This window comes from Ambystoma mexicanum, chromosome 1p (genome assembly GCF_040938575.1).
Source record: "Ambystoma mexicanum isolate Mex_15411 chromosome 1p, UKY_AmexF1_1, whole genome shotgun sequence".
Lineage (NCBI taxonomy): Eukaryota > Metazoa > Chordata > Amphibia > Caudata > Ambystomatidae > Ambystoma > Ambystoma mexicanum.
In genome coordinates, this window is record NC_090921.1 from 382,149,682 (window position 1) to 382,163,539 (window position 13,858).

At 46.3% G+C, this 13,858-nt stretch overlaps 1 protein-coding gene across 2 annotated transcripts in view; it reads left to right on the top strand.

The window, feature by feature from the left end:
- The first annotated feature begins 1,896 nt into the window (after positions 1–1,896).
- MEF2B (myocyte enhancer factor 2B) overlaps positions 1,897–13,858 on the top strand; it is a 533,283-nt gene continuing 521,321 nt past the window's right edge. For both annotated transcript variants that reach the window (XM_069649127.1, XM_069649129.1), the window contains exon 1: positions 1,897–2,248. The gene's annotated coding sequence lies outside the window, so the exon portion shown is untranslated. The remainder of the gene's footprint in view (positions 2,249–13,858) is intronic.

A 13,858-nucleotide genomic window follows, 5' to 3' on the forward strand; every position in this document is an offset into this window, starting at 1 on the left:
AGCGATAAGTGACATATACCTTGAGGTTGGTCTTTGGCCAGCAAAAGCACATTTAACGTGGCAACGCATTTCGTTTTAGGAGGCACCAGGAACATATGCATGCTAATAACCCTTCCTTGCAAGGGGGTGATAGCTACAGATTATCACAGGACAGGCAGACAGCAGGGGAGCAGAATCCCTAAATGAGCTCTTACGAAGAGTGAAGCAGCACACTTTGCCTGGGTCATTTATTTACAGAATGAATGTGATTTACTCACTGATTGAATCACGTATGCCCTGAGTCAGAAAGGGATTTATTTACAGAGAGAAGCTTATTTGGAAATGGAACCGGAGAGAGTTCTCTTTACAGCATGCAGACTGGGTGCAACCAAGACCACCTGATACCCTGCTGGACGGCCATAAGTACATGTTTGCACGGCCTCATGATCTATTGTTTGTTCAGGGAAGGTGACCTTTGCCTAAGTCACCTGGCCCCTGTAGGCTAATTGTCCAAGCCCCTTTTTAAGAGCCCCTCGATTGTTATCCCACTTAAAGCACTGCCGGTCTGCCGCAGACTATGCTATACTATGATATATTGTACTCCACTATGGCATACTATATTATACCCTGCTACGCTATTCTCTGCTACACTATGCTCTGTTCTCCTGTCCTACCCTGTGATCTATTGGTGCCTTCGTAGGGTTTGCTCTGTAATCCGTGTGCTATTCAAATACAGGTCCTTCCTGTTAGGCTATACTATGCTCAGCAATACTCTTTTTCTTGCAGACCATACTATGCTCATCTCTACCGTGGTATGTTTTACTATAGCATGCACTACTTTTCTGTACTATGCTCTGCTGTACTATGCTAACAGGTATACTATGCTCTGCTGCACTCTGCTACTCTATACAGTAATTGGTTCTGTTATCCCATGCTCTTCCCTGCCTATGCTGTGCTAGGGTCATATGTTCTGTGGTAAATTCCCAATAATCAGGGCTTTAAGTGGGCCGGGGCTCGCCGGTGTGCTGCTCTCTTTGGTGCATGTCTCACCCTAACTATCTCCAGCCATGCCGACCTCTCAGGCAGCCGTTTAGCATAATGCTACATGGTAACTCGGCTGCCGCCAGGTGTCAGCATTTCGTGTTAGCAAAAAGAATAGGCATTGCCTTTTTACTAATCCGAAATGCTGACACCTGAAGTCAGCCGTGTAACGGAGCAGCGCTTCGGCTAAACCTGTTGCCTTGATGTCTCTTTATTCCGAAACAGGAGGAGGGCTGGGTTGGCCAGCCTCTCCTTTTGTTTCTGAGTAAAGAGCTAACATGCAGCAGGAAGCCCATTAACCGTGCTTGGTTAAAAGACTTCCACTGTGTGTTAGATCTTTACTCAGAAACAAAAGGAGAGGCTGGCCAGCCTGTTTCGAAATAAAGAGACATCACGTAGCAGGCAGCCCATTGCATTCAAAGAGATTTGTGGTTAAAGGGTTGCCTGGCAGGGTCAGCGACTACTGCGGGCATTTCTTTAACCACGGTCAAGCAAGGGCTTGGGGGCCACTTAAAGCACTGACAATAATGCAAACTAAGTTCTTTGCCAGGGTGGCCTTGTGGATTCTGCCTGGATGTCAGGCTGCTGGGGGAACAGGTGCGTCTTGGTCTGTGTGCCTGCTCTCTCTGTTTATTGCTCTGTGAGTATGTTATAAATACCACTAGTAAAAGCGCTTCTTTTGGCTTCTAAACCTCCGAGCAGTTCCAGTTCTCGAGACTCTTTTTTTAAAATCTCTCTCAATATCCCCCGCCCCTGGGAACTGGGAAACTATCCGAGCTTCGCCAGCCAATCACGGTCCGTGCGCGAGGCGGCATATGCAAAGCTCTCGGGAGTCTGGGGACCGGGAAACGGGGGTTGGTGGGGGTCATGCAAATCCGGCGGTGACCCGAGAGGGGAGGGGACGGGAGTGGAGCAGGGATGCTCTCAGTCCATGTCTGTGCTGCTCTCGCTGAAACGGAGTGTCAAAGCCCGTGCCAAAACTCCCATTATCTCAGACACGTATGACTGGAGACACGGATGCGCGCGTGCACAGCTAGAACAGGCACAGTTGATGAACGCCCCTGCGCTGTCCTGGGAGCTGCTGGCTTCAGCGTCGCGAGAGCTGGCATTGCCCGCACCCAGGGCACTCCACGCAGCCCGGGCACCGGCGGGAAGTTTGGAGGGAGGAGAGCAGTCTATGCAGTGCAGCCGTGGAGGGCACGTCTGGGGGTCGACGTCACCTGAGCAGGTGGGTAACACAAGTCTAAGGGTGGATCGCACCTGAACAGGTGGGCAACGCAACTTGCCTCGTGTGGGGTCGACGTGCTGCTCTGCAGCAGAAGGTGGGCAGACACCGTCCTTAGTTTGGGACGAGTGGTCTGTGCGGGATGCCTACATGTTGTATCACAGCGTTGCAGTTACGTTCTGTGCATTTTTAAAGTGTGTTTTTTACCAGACTATGCGATGTGTCCATGTTTGGAAGCATGTTGTGTCCGAGGTGTCTGTAATGTGTACGTGAGTGTGGGTCCTTCGCCCAGTGAGTGTGTGTGGGTGATTCATTGATTTGCATGTGTTTTCTTCCTTGTGCATCAGTGTATTTAATTGTGTACGGTAATGTGTGTGTTTGTGTGCATACGATGTGTTTGCTAATTTGTGTTCCTTGGAGAATGTGCTTGATGTCAGTGTGTGTGTGTGTTTTGTGTTTGCCTGCATATCCCAGTTATTTATAATGCACAACACTGTTTGCAGGTGACAGAAGAGCCCGGCATGAGGCATCCTCTTTAAAAAAAAAAAAAAAAAGGTAATATTTGCGGGACAGCAGACTGCACCTGTCTGCAGGTTTACGGACTGCCGAGAACAACTTTACTTTGCAGTCCGATGAAATGTTCCCTCTAAAAAAAAAACGCGTAGAATGCGCTTCTGTTGGGGTGTCTGCGCTGCCTCCGGAAGTCCTCCAGCACATGCGCAGGAGCGCATCTCAGCCTTCAGCGAGTCTCTGATCGGAGCTACTTGGACATGATGCCAGTAGCTGGCAGATCAAGTGACTGCCTGCCTGGTCGCGCGATAGCAATAACTGGCTATGATGTGCGCACCTGCACATATCATGGCATTGCCTGTCAAGTGGTGGCAGTACCCCGCCCGGGCATATGATGGCAGTAGCTGGTCTAAATACCTGGGCATAATATTAGATGGTAACACTTTTTTACCAAGCAAAAAAAGGCAACATGACTGGCGTTGTCCTTATGTTTTGTTGTGCAGACGCCTAGAGGAGACACGCATCGAGATCTATGTTCCATTTTCGCCAGCGGCGAATGCAATATCACGTTTTTACTCGTGTGTGCGGAGAGCGCCACCAGGCAGCTGCATTCCATGCACCTTAGTTGATACATTTGCGTTTGCATTTATTTAACCAGTAGGCGTTAGTTTCATTGTGGAAGGGCCCGTTTTTTTTCCCCCAAGCGCGGGTCCGGGATTTGAACCCGTGTTTGCTCAGCGTGGTCTTGCTTCCCCAGAGCTATGCTCCCGTCCCGCAATTCATGCAGTGTGACTATTCAGGCTACGCTATTGTTCCTATTGGTGCATGTGAAGATTTTACCAGAGAGGCGTACAAGTATACCTTTCATCATGTTATCATGTGCGCCTATCCTTTTAAAACCACTGCTCGCCTGGGCAGTGCAATGCAGCGCACTACTAGATAAGCTCACCAAATAAAATAGTGAAAATACTGCTATTGCGAGGAGATGCGGCATCTAATTCACGGAAGCGTTTCATAACGGCAACAGCCCATTGGATAAAACGCTCTGTGTGTAAGGGCTTTGTTCTCCCGGGGAAGGTGTTACCTTAGAATTTGTGCAGATCTGTTGTAATGTTGGCTTTCACACTGGACTTAAAACGAGTGAGTCTGGGCATCCCACTTTACTGTTTCCATGGGCATGCCACGGTAAATATGTCCACTGTGAAGGCAACCATTACAGTCCCAAAGGCATGCTGTCTCCCCTTCTACGTGTAGCACCTCATGCTAGCAATACTGCTGTTGCTACCATTGCTCTTCAGCCCTGGGCCATTACCAGGCAGTAAAGACCCCACTTCAATAATAGTAATCTAAAATGGCACAGTGTGGCAGGGTTTCCTGGGCTTTGGTGAAGGCCGCGGCCTCCAGCATCTGCAAGGAATGGGGCCTCTTCGACGACACATGGCATGTATATTGTAGGTAATGTGGGGAGCACGTGTGCCTCCCTCCCTGTGAACAGTTAAACGGTGTGTATGAGACGCTGGGCACTGTGCAGATTCAAGCGAGTCACTATTGCAGGCTGTCTTGTACTGTGCTATGTTCTATCTTATGGTGGCTGCCTGCATACCAAGTACACTCTTTCATGCAGTGTCTACGTGCCCCGGGCGACGAGAAGAGTGCAAGGAGAAGTAGGGAGAGGGGAGGCGAGAGCTCAGTGGGTCGCTTGCATTCTGCTTTGCACCATAGTAAGGCCTTCGCAAAGCGCTGAAGGCGAAGAGAGGGGGGAGAGCAAGAGAAGTGGAGAGTGCCACATGGCAAGGGGGCTCGGCCACGAGGGCCGGCGAGCACCGACTTCTATAGTAGGCATTAATAGGTGCCCTGGCACACTGTCAGATGAGGGTGGACACCGGCATTTGGTACACAAGTTCACTGCTGAGAATGCAATCAGCAGGTGATAGGACCCGCTAGCAACCTGGGAGGTGCTGGTTCGAGGAGAAGTTTTTGGAAACCATAGGGTTCGATGGTCTCTGCTTTGCATGGCATGCACTGCAAGCTCAAACATTTCCGTTATTTCTGCCCTGTCCATCCCTGCTGTATGCTCTTCCTTAACGCAATCCCATATAGGTTCTGAAGGTCTCTGCTTTGCATGGCATGTACTGCAAGCTCAAACACTTCAGTTATTTCTGCCCTGTCCATTCCTGCTGTATGCTCTTCCTTAACGCAATCCCCTATAGGTTTCAAAGGTCTCTGCTTTGCATGGCATGTACTGCAAGCTCAAACATTTCCGTTATTTCTGTCCTGTCCATTCCTGCTGTATGCTCTTCCTTAACGCAATCCCCTATAGGTTTCGAAGGTCTCTGCTTTGCATGGCATATACTGCAAGCTCAAACATTTCCGTTATTTCTGCCCTGTCCATTCCTGCTGTATGCTCTTCCTTAACGCAATCCCCTATAGGTTTCGAAGATCTCTGCTTTGCATGGCATGTACTGCAAGCTCAAACATTTCCATTATTTCTGCCCTGTCCATCCCTGCTGTATGCTCTTCCTTAACGCAATCCCCTATAGGTTTCGAAGGTCTCTGCTTTGCATGGCATGTACTGCAAGCTCAAACATTTCCGTTATTTCTGCCCTGTCCATTCCTGCTGTATGGTCTTCCTTAACGCAATTCCCTAAAGGTTTCGAAGGTCTCTGCTTTGCATGGCATGCACTGCAAGCTCAAACACTTCAGTTATTTCTGCCCTGTCCATTCCTGCTGTATGCTCTTCCTTAACACAATCCCCTATGGGTTTCGAAGGTCTCTGCTTTGCATGGCATGTACTGCAAGCTCAAACATTTCCGTTATTTCTGCCCTGTCCATTCCTGCTGTATGCTCTTCCTTAACGCAATCCCCTTTTTTCAGTGTAAATTGTGACCCCTTTTCCCTTTATTATTTTTTTCTGATACTATTACATGAGGACACCCCCCGACACTTGCCGATTTCACTCAAAGCATTGTCATTTTTGTTGCCTGGTTTCATTTTCACTTTTATTTCATTTTTTGGTTTGTATCTTTTTTTTTTAAATGGTTGCCACTGTACCTCCTGTGTTATTTTTCCCACTGGTATTTTGTCCGGATCACACATTTTTGGCATACATTTCAAACTATGGTGCTTCAAACTTTTGGTTTTCCGTACTTTTATTTTCAAACGTATGTATAGCAAAATTATCTTTTAAATTTAGGATCACATACCAGTATGCCTAAGGCACAGGAAACATTGGGCACCTCTGGCGCACATGTCAACATGCCAACATTCCGCAGTTCACTCGGGAAATGCTAGTTCAGTCCTATTTTTAACTTTGCATTGTGGGACTTGCAGTACTGGGTTTAATAATGGGGATATCCAAGACTACAAATCCCAGAGTCCAAAATGAAAAATGTGACTGCATAGCATTTCTCAAATTGAATGGGGCAATGTTGGCACTCCATCCCTCTGCTGTAGTTTTAAGTTAAATGAACTAATGGGCGAAAGCTCAATGTTCTGGGCTGCCTTACCTTTTGTCACGATTTATTAGGTGGTCACTCTCAACTAAGGGAGTTCCTCCCCCTGCGCCCAAGCAAGGTGGCGCGTACCCAAAGCGCTTATACAGATTCAACTTTAGTGAGGCCTCCAACCTCTCTCGGACCAGCCGGGCAAATACCCTCTGTACCACCAATGAGCTAGGAACCAGGCCGGTGTATAGTCAGAATATTTATTTAAGGTTTGACAAAGAACCATAAAACCACCAAAACATCAGCCACCAACGCTGTGGCACAACACAATGTAACAATTTCAAATTACTTACACCAACTGACTTGTATTTCTAATGAACTTACAGATACTACTACACACAGGTACAATTTAGAGACTTTACATCAAAATCACACACATAGGATTTCCTGCACATTCACAATTATGAAATTTGAAACAATCCCCAGTGATTGCTTGGGGTTATCACAATGCTCTTCTCTCCCAGCAACCCCTAACCTCAGGCATCAGTTATATATAATAAATAATAATTTAGCATTTATATAGCGCTATGAACCCTCAGGTATCTGAGTGCTGCTTATTATTACCCACGGTGTGTGGTGCTCTTTTATTAACCTCGGATGAAATGCTGAGTCTGCTGGGATGTGAACCTGCATCAGCAGGCTCTGCACAGATGTCAAAGCAAGCCCTCTACTCGCTGTGCTATTGGACCAGTTTGACTCTTTCATCTGAAGGCAAGGTACAGGGAGTGGAATACAGTAGCAAAATCGTTTTGACTTTTTATTAAAATAGGCAGTGTTTGAAAAATAGACACAATGAAAAAAATAGTTTGGGACTTTTTAATTGAAAGGCAAAGCTTAGGAAAGGAACTCAATGGGAAAATCGTTTTTGGGCTTTTTATTTGCATAAAATGCAAGGCCTTGGGAAAATTGTTTTGGCATGTGAGTAAATAAAATGGGAAATTTCGTTTTGCACACTCTACATTCACTTGAATGGCAGCGTTTTGGGGTTACTTGTTGTGCGATTATGATATGATATGATATGTCATTTATAACGCACCTACACACAAGTGTTTAAAGGCGCGACAAGGCAAAGGAGGGGGGAACAGTGGGAAGACAGAGACAACGATCTTACTAGGCCAGGTGTCATTGAGATTGCGCAGGGGAAGGGGGAAAGGTAAAAGTGCGGTGGGGCAGAGTGCAGTACTTGGGTTCGACAGTAAGAATAAATAAATAGAATAAATAAAAGCATTAAGTAAAAGTGTGGCCAGCCGGTGGCAAGTGCAAGAGTAAGTGCAGACAGCAGATGTCAGGTGCTGGTAGGGTACTGTAGGGATACAGAAAGCTGCTCTCCAATCTTTATTCCAACACCCCATGTGTCCTCATCTTACTTGATCTCTCTTCTGCCTTTAACACGGTCAATCATGCCATCCTGCTCAATCGTCTCTGTGATAATCTGGGTATCACTGATCAGGCCATGGCTTGCCGACTTCTTTCCTCTATGATCAACCCTCCCAGGTCCAACTTGGGTCCTTCCTCTCCTCTATCTCTATCTCTACCTGAGGTTTTCCCTAGGGGTCTAACCTCTCTCCATGGCTGTTCAACCAATACCTGGCACTTCTTGCCGACCGCATTGCTGCTCTCTGCCCCAAATTTCTGTGCTATGCGGATGACACTCAACTCATTTTCAAGCTACCTTCAGCCACCTCTTCTCCTTCTCTGACTGTCTGCTATCCAGGAGTGGTGTGTCACCAATGATCTCTACCTTAATGCCAGTAAGACTGAGATTTTCCTCATCAGCACACCTGCTCCCTCCTTTCCTGTCACTCTCTGGACAACCTCTCTTGGCCCTCTACACACCGTGGGTAATAATAAGCAGCGCTCAGATACCTGAGGGTTCGTAGCGCTATATAAATGCCTAATTATTATTATTATTATTAAAACAGTCCCCCAGTGCGAGGGTAGCCTGGCAGGCAGTGCAGGTGTGCAACTGTGGGGGAGGGGACCTGGGCCTGAGATCAGAGGGTGGCCAGGTAATCAGTGCAGTTTCAGCCAGGAGTTCAGCGGGGGAGAGGAGGAGAGAAAGCAGAAGCAAAGAGGAAGGTTTTGAGGTGTTTCCGGAACCAGTTCTGGTTCTCCTCAAGTATTAGGGAGGCTGTTCCAGAGGGAGGCCCCAGCCGAAGAAAGAGATCTACCACCAACTCGTTGCTTGGAAAAGCGACTGACCCTGAGGGAGTTGGAGGTGGGACAAGCGAAGAGCTCCAGAAGGAAGATATTTAGGAAAAGAGAGTTGAAGGTATTGAGGCCCCAGGCCCCAGAAGGCTTTACGGACAAAGCAGAGGGTTTTGAACTTAATCCTCGCAGCCACTGGGAGCCAGTGCAGAGATTTCAGTCCTGGAGAGATACGATCCTTGGGCTTGAGGGCAAGGACAAGTCTCGCAGTCCTGTTCTGGATGAGTTGCAGAGGGCAGAGAGAAGAAGCAGGCAGATTTAGAAAGAGGCTGTTGCAGTAGTCCAGCCTAGAGAGAACCCCAGTTCTGGAGACAGTGAGCTTCTGGGGGAAGGAGAGGAAAGAAAGAATACATCTCAGGAGGTGCAGCTGCTAGTGTGACTTCTTAGAGACGTCAGAGATGTGAGGAGAGAAGGAGAGTGTGGAGTCGAAGATGACCCCGAGGTTTTTAGCTTCGCAGGTGGGAGCAGGAAGAGGGCCAAGAGAGGTTGTCCAGAGAGTGACAGGAAAGGAGGGAGCAGGTGTGCTGATGAGGAAAATCTCAGTCTTACTGGCATTAAGGTAGAGATCATTGGTGACACACCACTCCTGGATAGCAGACAGTCAGAGAAGGAGAAGAGGTGGCTGAAGGTAGCTTGAAAATGAGTTGAGTGTCATCCGCACAGCACAGAAATTTGGGGCAGAGAGCAGCAATGCGGTCGGCAAGAAGTGCCAGGTATTGGTTGAACAGCCATGGAGAGAGGTTAGACCCCTAGGGAAAACCTCAGGTAGAGATAGAGATAGAGGAGAGGAAGGACCCAAGTTGGACCCGGGAGGGTTGATCATAGAGGAAAGAAGTCGGCAAGCCATGGCCTGATCAGTGATACCCAGATTATCACAGAGACGATTGAGCAGGATGGCATGATTGACCGTGTTAAAGGCAGAAGAGAGATCAAGTAAGATGAGGACACATGGGGTGTTGGAATAAAGATTGGAGAGCAGGTCTTCACAGATGTTTAGGAGAGCAGTTTCTGTGCTTCTGGCAGCTCTGAAGCCAGACTGATGGTCATGGAGACAACCAACAGATTCAGTGTGAAGATTAAGCTGGGAGATGGCCAGCTTTTCCAGGAGTTTGCCCAGGAAAGGCGTGATGGAGATTGGGCGATAGTTAGCCAGGCAGGACAAGTCAATGGGGTTTATGAACACCCCCCGTTCTGAACAGAAGACAGGGGTTTCAGAAGGGTAGAGTCACCCAAGTACTTTATTGTCTATACCAGCTGTAACACACTTGGCATGAACTTTGTTAATTTCAAACTCTAACAACAATCATCCCGTGATTTTCTGTACTGGAATTAATTGATTTAACTTCAGTTCAATGCGCTAAGGATCTACACAGCTCCCTCCCCACAATTTAATGGAAAGGATTAAGGCAGGCAGTTCCCAACACAATTCAATTCAAATAGATAGGGTGATTTTCTATAGTGGAATTAATTTGAGTTAGATTTAATAAAATGTGCAAAGGGTCTTCCCAGTTCCACCCCCTCCCCACTATGCGAGATGGAGATTACGGCTGGCAGATTTCCCTCCCCACACTTTTGTTGGCATTTGGATTAATCTACTTACATGGGAGGCCTTGGTTATGGGGCCTCTAGGGAAACAGCAGGGCTCCTCTGAGGACAGCACAGATCTTTGCAAAGGCTTCGGTCAAGGTTAGTCCCCAACACCCAGACTTTCTCTGCCTCCTCAAATGGCAGGTCCAGGTAGCTTCTAGATTTCCCAGTCTTCATCTCCCATGCAATATTTAAGACCATTGTAGCTCCCTGTCTCTCTGCTAGTTGTACCTTGCACCAGCAATAGAGTGGGACAATCAAGGGAAACATTTAAAGTCCAAAGAAGGGTCCCAAGAGACAAAAAAGTGAAAGAAAAGCCCTTTCGGATTGAAACCTGATCTCTTATAGGGCTGGTTACACTCCATTATTATGATAAATCCCACACTACAAATTGGCCAGCTCTTATCCCCTTTAATATGAGTTCGGGATCAGCTCACTGGGACACACAATTCTCTTTTTATTCAGGAAAAAGGAGTCCAATGTTAATCAATGGCAGTGCTTCACATATGCCACTCAGTTTCACATAGCCCACACCTATTGCTAAATTTAATTTCTCCATCGCCACCTGACACGTACATCTGCTCATCAGCGAGGTCTGTTTCATGCACAATGTTTGGTCATCTATTAGTGGATCTGAAGCCATTTCTTGAGTTCAAGTCAACCCTCAGCCCTGAAACTGTCATTTCTGTTGGCCACTAATGCACAGTTAATGGGTAGACCTGACATTAAAGGTAATTTCTGCTGGCTATGTTATCTACAAGCCCCACAATTTGGATCTAATTCTCTGTTTTTTCCTTGTTTTTCTAACTGTACCAGGCAGCTTTTCCTGGGGGGCCCAGCACAGGTGTGGAGTTCAAATTTTCCAAAGCACTGACCTTTCATTTCAGTGAGGAAAACACCAGCTGCATCCATACTTCATAAAATACAGCTTTAAATCAACAAGATGTGCTTGTATGCAATATTTAACATTATATCTGGGCATGTTGTTTATCATACAATCTTTCTTCACATATGGTTTGTACAGATACAAGTTCACTTTAGGCATTATTCACAAATAGGCCACAGTTACATAGAAAATCCAAAAAGTGGGCCTTTCCATTTGAATGTCAGTTTATTTGTGAGAAGTAAATGTCTTTCTCTGATATATGTTGCTTGGCTTCACTTTTTAAATGTAAGGCACAATTCCTCCTTGGTATGTTTCGCATGCCTATTATTTCAATGTATATTTTCCCATGTGTACTGCTGCAGTTTTGAAACTGTCAAAAAGTGCCTTTTCCCAGTCCACATGAAGTCAGCATCTGCAGCACTACAAGTTATTTTTATTCATCCGGCATATCCATCAGTTTTAAGCTCTCAGCTAGATTCCCCTTCATTTGCGCACCTGTCCATTTGAGTGCAGTTGGCTAGGCCCATTCATATCCATTTCACTAGGCCTTATGTTGGACATCACTGTTTTGTACTAGCTTTTATATTTCAATGGAACTCCACATTAGCCATCTTCCCTCTCACAATATGGCCCTAGCATGGCCTCGCCGTCTCTGTCACTCTGGAGCTCTATTTACACCCCACACTTTGCCCAGCCCTGTGCCACCCCAACGCAGTTTCTGAAGTAAACAAATAGAAATAGTCAGATGTATACGTGTGTGTGTGTGTGTGTCAATATGACAAATGCCATCTAGTGCTGGCAGGGAACCTGAGCTTTTTTTTATTTCTTAGGATAAAATGATGTGGGTAATTCTTTTTCTGAAAGTGAGAGCTGCTAATCACACCCCACTTTCTTAAAGCGCCATGCCAAAAAGCATAATGCACACGTGTACCTTGCTGTGACCATCTCCTGACATCCCCAGCAGGTGCACTGAATCATGTTCAAAGGTTGCATGTGTTTTCCTAAACACAGCTACTGGCACGCAAAGTTCCAGCAGGCAGAGGTTGATTTTTAACTGTCTACACCTCTGGTTCAAAATATTATAATTGTGTACCCCAGCAGTCTGATTGCATTTATTCATATCTAAATATAAACAATGTCTGATTTTGACATGGTAGCTATTGAGATTACACAATTATACAGCCACATGTATTTCATGTCATTTATTGTTAGTTTGGTGAGCAGTGAGTCAGTCATAACAGAGCTTGGGTTGTATTAAGCTGTATGGACTGGTTGTACCCACAACAAACATTTTGGGTCCAGACTAGGAAGCCTCGCTTTGATCCCCCTTAGGAGAGTTAACTAATTCCTCCAGGTAACAGGAACCCTCTAGAGTTGGTGCCATTGGAACCAGTGCTTCAAAGACAGTCCTGACATCATAATGGCCACCTCAAACCAGGGTGCTGATTACTTTAGACCTATTGATGTAGAAAAAATAGGGGACAGGGTTAGAGTAGCCAGGAGAGAGGTTCAGAATACAGAGGGGTCTCTCACTATTTAATTTTGTGGGGGCTCCCAAATGTCTTGTCTTTCCTCCCCACTTCTTACAGAAAAAGCATTCTGTGTTTGACATCAGGAAGCAAAAGACGATTGTTACAGCAGCTATGATTGGATCCTTAACAACAGGCTTGGTGAGGACAAATCCGCTGTAACAATTTGCCTATAGAAGGGAGGAGGACACAAATGATCATAGTTCAAGGGTCATTGGTGTTTATGAAACTGTAGAAATGGATTGGAAAAACGCCTAATCTATACCTAAATCTAAGATGGGAGCAAGCTACAATCATCAAATAAAAATAAAGCAGTCCTTGTGGCGTCTTGTCAAATAAAAGGGCCTATACTAAGAAAAACCCATTGCCAATCCTTACAACTAAATACAAAAAGGGTGTGGAATAAGGTTCTTGAGAAAGAAAGAATTGTTCACAAATGATAAGTCAGGATGTAGTAGCCGGGGTCCCCCTTCACCATGTTTTCAGCACGGGACAAGATGGGATTCCGGAGCACAGCACACACTCAAGCTTTGGTCAGCACAAGCCTACAGTTCCTTTCTCAATTATCAGGACCTCTCGCGGTTAAGTCTCTTTTCTGAAAAAAGTCTCTTGCCTCCAAGGGCCTGCTGCATTCCAAATAATAAACAAAGATTTCCTTTTTTATCAATACACTGGGTGATATCTTTTCACACCTGGGTCCCCCTCTTCCAGGCTCAGACCATTCTTGAATGATAGCCTCCCTCCGCTGGGTTCACTAAGGCTGGTATTTCAAAACAATCTTCTCCGTCACATTTACAATTCTTAAAGTCTCTTTAGACAGTACACTGTGAACCTCAATTTCTTGGGTTCTCTCTTGTTAACACAATATGTTCATTGAGGCATCAGCCTTCGCCCCTTCTTATCGGCATCCCTCCTTCGGGTCCACTCTTTACAATCTTTTCTCTCATCATGTGGGATTCATTACCCTTAGCTTTTCATTACTTGTTGGTCAAAGATTTTCGTCTGTACAGCGGATTTTGCTAGCCCTCTGTATGACCACTTTGACACTGTTCTCACGGCCTTCTGGAATTGGTAGTTTCAAAAAAGATGGGGAACCAACTAGAGTCTCTCGCCGAGCACCCATGTGCCGGTCTCCTTTCAGCTGGTTTTCCCCTACGACCTTCACAGTTCTTTAAGCCTTTTTTAACTTGCAACTTTCATTCAACACAGTTCGTTTTTTTATCGGTACTCCCCTCGATTCCAGCTGTGATGAACAAGCTTGCCTTTCCTTGTATCTGGAGTCAAGGACGGTACCACAGTAGCAAGCGCCTTCTGTCCTCCTGCTGATCAGCGTAGGCACGCCTCGTGTACCCTTGACATCTGCTGCAGCACATGTTAGCTTTTGTTCATG